The sequence below is a fragment of the Aegilops tauschii genome, chromosome 6 (assembly GCF_002575655.3).
Source record: "Aegilops tauschii subsp. strangulata cultivar AL8/78 chromosome 6, Aet v6.0, whole genome shotgun sequence".
Classification (NCBI taxonomy): Eukaryota; Viridiplantae; Streptophyta; class Magnoliopsida; order Poales; family Poaceae; genus Aegilops; species Aegilops tauschii.
In genome coordinates this window covers 313,164,347-313,174,050 of record NC_053040.3, presented here as the reverse complement: position 1 = coordinate 313,174,050, position 9,704 = coordinate 313,164,347, and the positions used below count along the sequence as shown (strand labels likewise).

Below are 9,704 nucleotides of genomic sequence, written 5' to 3'. Positions count from 1 at the left end.
GACGAGGCAACCGGGGAAGAAGAGGAGGTAGAGGTAGTAGAGGAGTAAGGGCGAGAGGAAGAAGCTAAGCTAGCACTAGTTTGTTCTGAATTTATATTAAGTGTGCTGTGGCACTATGTTCTGAAATTTGTATTAAGTGTGGCACTATGTTCTGAAATTTGTATTAAGTGTGGCACTATGTTCTGAATTTTTATTAAGTGTGACACTATGTTCTGAATTTTTATTAAGAGTGCCACTATGTTATGAATTTTTATTAAGTGTGCCACTATGTTATGAATTTTTATTAAGTGTGCCACTATGTTCTGAATTTTTATTAAGTGTGGCACTATGTTATGAATTTTTATTAAGTGTGCCACTATGTTCTGAATTTTTATTAAGTGTGGCACTATGTTATGAATTTTTATTAAGTGTGGCACTATGTTATGAATTTTTATTAAGTGTGGCACTATGTTATGAATTTTTATTAAGTGTGGCACTTTGTTCTGAATTTTGTAAGTGCGGGAATGTCGGGATTGTGGTTGCTGATTGGGGACATTGATAAGGGTCATCGTGGTGCGATATGGTATGAGCGCAAGCTTGAGCCTCTCGTCACTCGCACTCCTAAGGAAAACTGGAAGATACACTCAGGATGGCTTCAGCGGTACGTGCTTTATTAATTTGCACACTGACATGCATATTAATGGTTGAAATGGGAGACAGTAACTGAAAAGTTCTCTGATGAAGGTTGAAATGGGCCGGCCTTTTACCTTTCGCGCGTCTGGTTGAGTCTATCCCGGGTGAGAAACGCGTCGCCATCGATGGGTCTTTGCTGAGCTGCTTAGTGGACCGTTGGAGGCCAGAGACCCATACGTTTCACTTCAGATGGGGAGAGATGGCTCCTACTCTGGAGGATGTGTCACTTTTGCTCGGACTACCATTGGCAGGTCATGCCGTAGGACCATTGGACGCACCGGCTGGTTGGGAGCGAGCTCTTACAGAACGTTTTCACGGTGTTTTTCTTGGAAAGAATTCAGAGTAAGATACGGACTGTGTACGAGGCTATCACGTGCACCCGGAGAACCGATGTTGTTCAGCACGAGCAGGAGCAGCCGCGTCACTCCATGCAACGACATCAACCACGTCCACGCCTAGCACAGCAGCCGACAACCAGGCCACCCCGTCCTGACCAACCTGGCAGTTCTACATGGCACCCGCAGCACTATGGTCCCACGTCGAGCTTCGTGTTTTCTCCACAGCCACAGCAACACGGTCCCTCGTCGAGCTTCGTGTTTTCTCCACAGCCACAGCAGCAGGGTCCCTCGTCCAGTTTCGTGTTTCAGCCAGAGCAGACGTCACACCCAGCAGGTATGTGTCTTCATATTTACTGTTTTCAATATTAATTGACGCGACCTCATTCTTCATGATGAACCGTTCCATCGCGTAGGGGCCTATGGATATCAGGCGTCTATGTCGGCATCACATGATACGTGGGGGAGTGATCAACATCCCGAGGACAACATACAGGCTCAGATGTCGCAGCACACCTAGTGGATGAACATGTTTTCGACTCCTCCACCAGGCCCCACACAGGATACACAGCATGACCAGGGAGAGTCTGAGATTCCTCCTCGTCACGTTAGGGCACCCGACAGGTTGGGATGGTCCCCGATTCCAGATCCGCCTCCCTGCCAGGCCAGACGTCGTCACTGACGCTTCTATGTATCTGTATCAGTAGAGACATTACCATCTATTTCTGTGTAAGACTTATGTCTATTCTATGTATGAGACAAATGACTATGTACTTATGTACGAGACATATGCCTACTCTATTTTAGTACTCTGTTATCGGAACTACAAGATCATATGTAGATAGAACATAATATTCATACAATGAGACATTGCAAGCAAATAGATAGAACTACATCTAAATTAAATGGTACGTAACTGAACTCACAACATACAGCATAAAAACTACATGAAGTCATCACCGTCATATGTTCGCGCCAACTTTTTCCCGCCACCCGTTTCCCGCCACCCGTTTCCCGCCACCCGTTTCCCTCCACCCGTTTCCCGCCACCCGTTTCCCGCCACCCGTTTCCCGCCACCCGTTTCCCGCCAACCCTTTCCCGCCATATCGCAGCCGTTCTTTCCCGCCATTTTCTCCTCTCTACCTATAAAACCCCCTTCAGACGGAGCTGCATAAGCATTGCAGTGTGCTGGTGGTAAATTGGAGCACTGTGGTGGAGGTGAAGCTGTTGTTCGTCGTTCTTCGTTCGAGCCGGAGCACCGGCAGTTTGGTGGCCGCCGTTCGTCCTTCATCCTTCGCACGCACGCTTCAAGGATATATTTAAGCCCACATTTTATTTTTCGTACGTGCTCCGTTAGTTTTTGTTAATATATTTAGATGTCAACTAATTAATCTGTCAATATTTGTAGTTGCTACGGCAAATATTCGTAATATAATTGTAGGAGGGTGAATTGTATTAGTTGCTCCGTTAATATTCTGTAATATATAGCTTCGTAATATATAGACATGTCTAATATTTGTTAGTGGGGATATTAAGGGGTAGGGTACGTACTCAATGCGATTTGTGTGTTGCAGATGGCTGAGAGTACTCAGTGGGTGCTTAGCCCTATTTTTCATGTCCAAGGCTTGTCTCCAAGTGTTGTGCAAGTTAGTGAAGTGGACCTCACTTTTGATTGGTTGAAGACTAAATTCATGTTGAAGCAAGGGTTGAAGGAAGACGATTTTGTGTACTACGTCAGCAGGAAGCATTCAGATGGCCCTGAAGAACTCTTGCCCTTCGACGATGCAGAAACCTTGCCCTTCGATGATGAAGAACTCTTGCCCTTCGACGATGCAGAACCCGAAAGCGGCAGCATGAAGATATCATCTTCGTCCTCGCTCTCCTCAGTCCATAAACATGGATTATTTGCTGCAATCCTTCTGAAAGTTTCACTCTTCGGCACCACTACCTTCTTCCACCTGTCATGCAACCTAAGAAGTTCTTTACGTACCTCCTCATAGGTCCTTTCAGGCCACCCAGAACTACGTAATTGGTGAGCCAACTCATTCATTATGGTGTCACTACCGGTGAGTTCGTCCCATGGAACTATCCTATTATCCATCCTGAAATCGGTAGCTAGCCTCAGAAGAGTCCTGCTCATCCCAGGGTGAAAACTACGATCGAAAGGATAATGGGACATCTCAACTACACTACACTGCAATGCTTATCCAGCTCCGTCTGAAGGGGGTTTTATAGATAGAGACGAGAAAATGGCGGGAAAGAACGACTGCGGTATGGCGGGAAAGGTTGGCGGGAAATGGGAGGAGGGAAACGGGTGGCGGGAAACGGGTGGCGGGAAACGGGTGGCGGGAAATTGTTTGGCGAGAAATGGGTGGCGGGAAATGGATGGCGGGAAATGGATGGCGGGAAATGGGTGGCGGGAAATGGGTGGCGGGAAAAGCGCAGTTTGGAAATGTCGATAACTTTCAAAACAAATGTTCATCACAATGGAAAAAGGTTCCCGCCTTTCAAAACATGCATGCAATTTTTTTGGAAAATATGATAAGAAATGGTTCGTGCCACTAAATGAATGTACGTCACCTTTGCTGGAAATATTCTCGTGTTTCCGAAAAATATCCATGACATTCTAGAAAATGGTACTCCCTTCATCCCATAATATAAGATGATATTACAATCAATATACTCACATATCACGTGGGTTAACAAATGTTTAGATGGATCATGACATTTTAAGAAAATATTCGCGTGTTTCTAAAAAAAGTTTGTGAAAATTTCAGAAAAGCATTTTAAAAAATGTTGTGTGGTTTAAAAAAATGGTATGTCCATTAAAAATGTATTTGAAGAAATGTTACCATGTATTCATAACGTGTTAAAATATATTCTTTTAAAAAATATTCGCGTGTATTATTAAAAATAGGCATGCACCAGTCGGCCCACAGCAGGCCAACTGAGCATAGTCGGCCCACTACAGGCCTATCGGTGTACTGCAGGCCGACTGGGCCCTGTCGGCCAACTGCAGGCCGACTGGGCTTGAATCTGCTGGCCGACAGCCCAATCGGCCAGCAGCAAACTGATGGGCCTCCAGTCGGCCTGCTGTGGGCCGACTGGCTTCTGTCGGCCTGCAGTAGGCCGATGGTGTATTATTTTTGAAAAATCTTTTTTTTGCGTATTATTTCTGTAATTTTTTTAAAAAAATGTATTATTTAAAAAAAATTAGCTTCGGAATACATGCCTACATTACATTGATGAACTGGAGCTAGTTCTGTGTCACCCTATGTTATAACTGTTCCATGAGGAATCGCATCCGACATAATTATCCATCACTGATCCAATGCCTACGAGCTTTTCACATATTGATCTTTGCTTAGTTACTTTTCCGTTACCACTGTTACAATTGCTACAAAAACTGCTACTGTTACTTTTGATACTCTTACCGTTACTTCCATACTACTTTGCTACTAAATACTTTGCTGCAGATATTAAGTTTTCCAGGTGTGGTTGAATTGACAACTCAACTGCTAATACTTGAGAATATTCTTTGGCTCCCCTTGTGTCGAATCGATAAATTTGGGTTGAATACTCTACCCTCGAATACTGTTGCGATCCCCTATACTCGTGGGTTATCAGAGGACCCACTGAACCTGCACATCTTTCACCTGGACGTGCTGGTGATGAAAAACAAATATAATAAAGATCTTCGATGGCCGCTTTTGGAGTTACTCAAGAGTAGTAAGATTCTATTTACAGTTTAACCCAAGATGCACATCACGTGGCTTCAACTACCACTCCATTTTCTTGCATGACATGACCTGGATGCTGGATGTCCCACGTGTCGGCAAAAGGAGGAAGAACTCGACCAAATCTTCTCCACATTTAGACCGGAGGAGTAGGAAACACGGCAAGCCCTGTGCCTACATCATACTATGTACAAGCCCACCTCACGCAGTCACGCTATCACCATATTTCTCGGCCTCCGTGCGACACCTAGCTCTAGTTGATCTAACTAGAACTAACTATTGGTTGGCTCTATGTGATGTGGCTACTTCATACTACTACGGATGCTGGCTATACTACTACGACACTAACACTCCAAGAAGTGAGTCGAAAACCATTTATAAATTGAGTTTATGATATGCATATGCAAATGTACCATTCATTACATACAACAAGTCATCAACACACAACGACAATGAGGATACATGTTGGATTATAGATTAGTTACAACAAAACATTCTAGTAAATACTAAAGTTTTCATCACACAACAAATAACAAGCAATGAAATGAACTTCAGCTCAACCACTCCTCAGCGTTGGAAACGCTTGCTTTGAACCAGCAGAGTTTGTCTCGGAAGGGCCAGCTACTGTCAATCTCGAGACCAATGCAGGACTGATCATCCAGGTTGAAGCGGCCTATTTCATGACCCATATTGTGATAGCCACGGTAGGGAAGCATAGCAATGTCCGAGGTATAGATACAGTTGCTTCTCATAAATGGTAGTAACTTTGTGTGAACAGCAGCTGGATAGCCTTTCAACATGATTGGATAGTTTTGTCCAAGGAAGAGCAAGTTTCCTCCAAGAGTATCAATACTAAACCAGGGAGAAGGTGTTGGCGCTAACACAGTAGTATCCATCCCGAATACCCTACAATGGATGTTGGAATAGGTCCGGAGAGTGCGACCATGGGAGACAACACCTGCTTCCTTAGTCACATCAGCGGTGCCCTGTATACAGACAAGAAGAGGTGATCCATCGGAATAAGTTGCCAGGCGCCACTGAGTATATGGGTCCTCATGCTCGTGACCATCATCATCGTCATCTCCCCCTTGGTTATAATTTTTTTCAAGTATAGGTGGTGGAATGTTCACAGGACCTTGGAAACACAAGAAGGTTAATTAGTAAAGGGAAACTAGCTAACCCGCATGCATGTGAATGAAACAATTATAATTACGATGGAAGACAAACGTACCGAAAGCATAAGGATTCCATGCAAAACCAGTGCCACGAGTGGTGGCAGCAAACGCAAGACCCTCATATTGAATTGCATCACGGTATTCATCCTTGTATAGAAACTGATTTTTGAGCAATATCCATCCAGTCGAACTATGAAGGAAGGCAACAAGCTTGTCGAAGGTAGCAACAACTACATATTCCATTAAATCCCAAGAGCGGTCGGGAACTTGACAAATTGCTATCTTCTGTAGACGACAGTCACCATGACCGTAGTTCAAAGTACGGTCCTAACCGGTGTGCTCAACCTCTGGGCAGTCTGAGATTTTTGGAAGTGGAACCCGGTGATGAGTGTACACATTCACAAGTTCCCACTCGCAGTTGGACCCAATATAAACAACCCAATCTCCATTTGCGCCTGCCCAAGCCTTACCCTCAAGTGATGGCAGCTTAACATCACACGTATCATTATCAAGCGGCACCAACTTGCACAAGGCGAGGCCTCCATCATCCGCGCACCAGTGAGCAGGGTCACGGTGAAGAAGATAGGGGAGATCAAACCGCTCCTGGACCCTTGGGTTCGTTGTAATGATGTTATTAGTTGAGTCGAGAGTGGTCTTGAACGAACCTGCCATGCTAGCCGAGGTGATGACGTCTCACCGATCAATGAGTTCCTTCACCACGTCATTTTTCAGATCGGGGCAAGAATAACGGGGCCATTTCCGGTCTGTTCCCTCCATGGAGAAGGCGATCAAACAATGGCAGAAGGAAGGGTGAAGGCAAATGGAGGAGGGAGGAAGAGCATGCGACATCAGTTCCAAATCGAGAGGGAAAGGCAAAGAGTCGGTGGAAGGTTGCCACGGTACACGAAGAGGCGCCCCGGCCTACATAGATGTCCACTCGGAAATTGTACAAAAGGACTCGTCGTCGTCTCACTAACATGTTGGAACGGGACCAATTGTCAATGAAGAGGCTAGTGGGGAGCGGACGGTTGCCATAGAGGTCACACATTGACGACAAGGCCGTCCTGTCAGACCTAGCGCCCGCGCGGGGATGGCTTCCGTCCCCCACACGAGCGAAGCCACTTCGCACCCCCACACGGTTGGTTCCCCACACCACTAGGCCAACTCCAGCGCGTGCAGCTCGGACGCGCGCTCGCTCAGCCCCCTTTCCCTCGACACCCCGGAGCTACCCAACCACGTCTACGTGTTTTGCGCACCCGGCGACCGGATTTGGAGCGGATCCGGTCGGGCTTGAGCTCGCCCGGCTGTGGGAGGCCGCGCCATGCCATGGACTGGCCGGGGACCGGGCCGGAAGGCCCCGGCAAGGCCGCAAGGCCGCATGCAGGTACTGACTCCTCCTCTAGCCGCTTGGATCTACACCATAGGCGGTCCACCGGCAGATACATGAATGGCGGTCGGCCGGGCTCGGTGCTGGCCCAAAAGCTCGTCGGCGCACTGTTGCCACTCATTACGTGCGACGACTGCCCAAAGTAGGTCTTGCGCCACGTGTCTACAATGCCGGAACATCCCGGATGGGTGTTCATCAAGTGCTCAACCGATGGGGTATGTGCTACTTTAGCTTCGGTTGTGCTCTCGGATTAGACAAGTTGTGCTAACTTAAAATTTTATTGTGTAGAATGGATGCAAGTTTTGGTATTGGGAAGAAGAGTACATCGATATATTGATAGAGCGCAATTTAGTAGATGTTCTAGCACTTTTAGCTAGCATAGAGGCTAGAGATGAGACTAGTGCACTTGTTGATAGAACAGAGGCTAGACATAAGAGTAGATGCGAGGAAGCAATGTCTACTTCTTTACACTCGAAGAAGAAAGAAGCACGCAAGATCGAGCCTCCGCAGATCAACAATGAATGCATCGAGAAGGCACTAATCCAACTTACAGGAGCAGTTATGGAAGTTGGATATCTTATAAAATGTATTCTTGTGGTTTTTCTTTTCTTTGGTCTTGCTTTTCTAGTCAAATTTTGGTGATGCATTTCCATGTACCAAAAATCAAATGATGAAAAAAAGATATTTGTTTGCAAAGAAAAATGTACGCAGTCGGGATGCGTCCGCGCGTTGGGCGCATGGCCACCGCATCCGAGAAATGGCCCGGACACGACCCCATTGCCCTACCCAAATGGACAGAATCCGGGAAAAACGGAGGTCCGTTTGGGGTCGTGCGTTGGAGTTGGCCTTACAAGTGGGACCGCAGTTGAGGAAACCGACTATTGGCAAACCCCCACCTCGCCCGCCGCGCGATGGCTGAGTTAGAGAAACGATGAGCTTGAAGAGGTAGTTGTAGCACGGACTCCAAGAAATATGGTGTCAGATGGAAGTCGTGCTGGTGGCGTGTGCCGTACTCCTGGACGTGAATGCCTTTTCTGGCCCATGCCACCCTACTACATATATCGAGGATTTGAGGTGCTGGTTACGTATAGCGAACACATTAACATATGGCCCACCTCACACCGTGGCCAAATTTCCTGGAGTCTATGCTAGGTTAAAAAGTGTTCTTTGTGAGGGTGGGTGGCTGGTCTCAAGTTTAAAACTTGTTGTATTACGTATACGTAGACGTAGAGATAGTGCGGCAGTTTTGAAAGTTTGAACCCAAACATCAGAATGCAATTTCTACTGGACTCATCCATGGACCTAGGATGATGAGATTCGCAGCTACAGTAAAAACACCCGCCCGACGCGCGAAGCATGTGAAGCTAGTACAAATAGTAGTAGTACTATTGTTGATTGGACTCATACGATAACCTGTTGCAATGCATGTACAATTATGTATTCGGAAAATATTTTTTGCCTCGTCGCAGCACCCACTCAGAGAAGTGACTCGAAAGCCATTCATAAATTTAGTAAGTTTATCACAGGCATATCATTTTATTACATACAACAGGTCATGAACCCACAACGACAACGACGATACATTCTAGTAAATACTAAAGTTTTCATCACACAACAAATAACAAGCAATGAAATGAACTTCAGCTCAACCTATCATCGGTGTTGGAAACGCTTGCTTTGAACAAGAAGTGATTCTTTGGGAAGGGGCGGCTACTTTCAATCTCGAGACCAACGCAGGACTGATCATCCAGGCTGAAGCGGCCTATGTCAGGACGCATATTGTGATAGCAATGGTAGGGAACCATAGCAATGTCCGCGGTATAGATACAGTTGCTTCTCATAAATGGTAGTAACGTTGTGTCAACATCAGCTGGATCGCCTTTCACCATCATTGGATAGTTTTGTCCAAGGAAGAGCGAGTTTCATCCAAGAGTATCAATACTAAACCAGGGAGAAGGTGTTGGCGCTAGCACAGTATTATCCATCCCGAATACCCTACAACGGATGTTGGAATAGGTCCGGAGAGTGCGACCATGGGAGACAACACCTGCTTCCTTAGTAACATCAGCAGTGCCCTGTATACAGACAAGTAGAGGTGATCCATCGGAATAAGTTGCCAGGCGCCACTGAGTATATGGGTCCTCATGCTCGTGATCATCATCATCGTCATCTCCCCCTTGGTTATAATTTTTTCAAGTATAGGTGGTGGAATGTTCACAGGACCTTGGAAAGACAAGAAGGTTAACTAGTAAAGGGAAACTAGCTAACCCGCATGCATGTGGATGAAACAATTATAATTACGGTGGAAGACAAACGTACCGAAAGCATAAGGGTTCCATGCAAAAACAGTACCACGAGTGGTGGCAGCAAACACAAGACCCTCGTATTGAATCGCATC

At 46.1% G+C, this 9,704-nt stretch overlaps 1 long non-coding RNA gene across 1 annotated transcript; it reads left to right on the top strand.

Annotated features, from left to right (window-relative positions):
- The first annotated feature begins 1,029 nt into the window (after positions 1–1,029).
- On the top strand, positions 1,030–1,830 carry LOC141025371 (uncharacterized). The gene is made up of 2 exons (XR_012186849.1): positions 1,030–1,344; positions 1,424–1,830. It is a non-coding gene; the product is annotated as an uncharacterized lncRNA (long non-coding RNA).
- Positions 1,831–9,704: the final 7,874 nt, after the last annotated feature.